Consider the following 689-nt stretch of genomic DNA (forward strand, 5'->3'; position numbering starts at 1 on the left):
TAAGAGCAGGGAACTTACCCTAGTTGACAAAAGATGTGTTTTAGGATTCGGAACCAGGGCTCAGTATGCTGCCTCTTTTGTGCCTGCAAGAATCGGCATGGTGAAAGGAACTCAGCATTTTCTAGGCTCCTACTATGTGTGTGTAAAAGTTTCCACGCATTTTCTCGTTAGTACCACCGCTTTGGGAGTAATTGTTATCAACGCCCCCGTTTAACCGATGAAGAAGTTGAAATAAGACAGCTATTTTTCCTTTCCCGGGTGGCTCAGCTGGTAAAGAATCCGCCTGCAATGCGGGAGACCTGGGTTCGATCCCTTGCGTTGGGAAGATCCCCTGGAGAAGGGAACGGCTACCCACTTCCAGTATTCTGGCCTGGAGAGTTCCATGGACTGTATAGTCTATGGGGTTGCAAAGAGTCGGACACGACTGAGCGACTTTCACTCTCAAGATCTTACAGGTGATCAAGTGGGATATGAATCCGGTCAGGCTGACTCCAGAGCACCCTTTTTAAAACCGCTGCGATGAGCCAAGCAGAGAAAATTGGTTTGCAAAGTGCTGTTTTGATTTTTACGGCTGCGGTTGAGCCCGCGTGTGGGTCGCGACCCGAGTGAGGGTGGAGCAGGGGTCATTGGGCGCCCGGCCCGGTCCAGCCGGGTCAAACCTCCACTCGGGGACTCGGAGGCGGTGCCCC

At 52.2% G+C, this 689-nt stretch overlaps 1 protein-coding gene across 1 annotated transcript in view; it reads left to right on the plus strand.

Moving 5' to 3' along the window:
• KREMEN1 (kringle containing transmembrane protein 1) overlaps nucleotides 1-689 on the plus strand; it is a 54368-nt gene that overhangs the window by 980 nt on the left and 52699 nt on the right. The window lies entirely within an intron of this gene.

Source organism: Bison bison, unplaced genomic scaffold, assembly GCF_000754665.1.
Source record: "Bison bison bison isolate TAMUID 2011002044 unplaced genomic scaffold, Bison_UMD1.0 scf7180017864495, whole genome shotgun sequence".
NCBI lineage: Eukaryota > Metazoa > Chordata > Mammalia > Artiodactyla > Bovidae > Bison > Bison bison.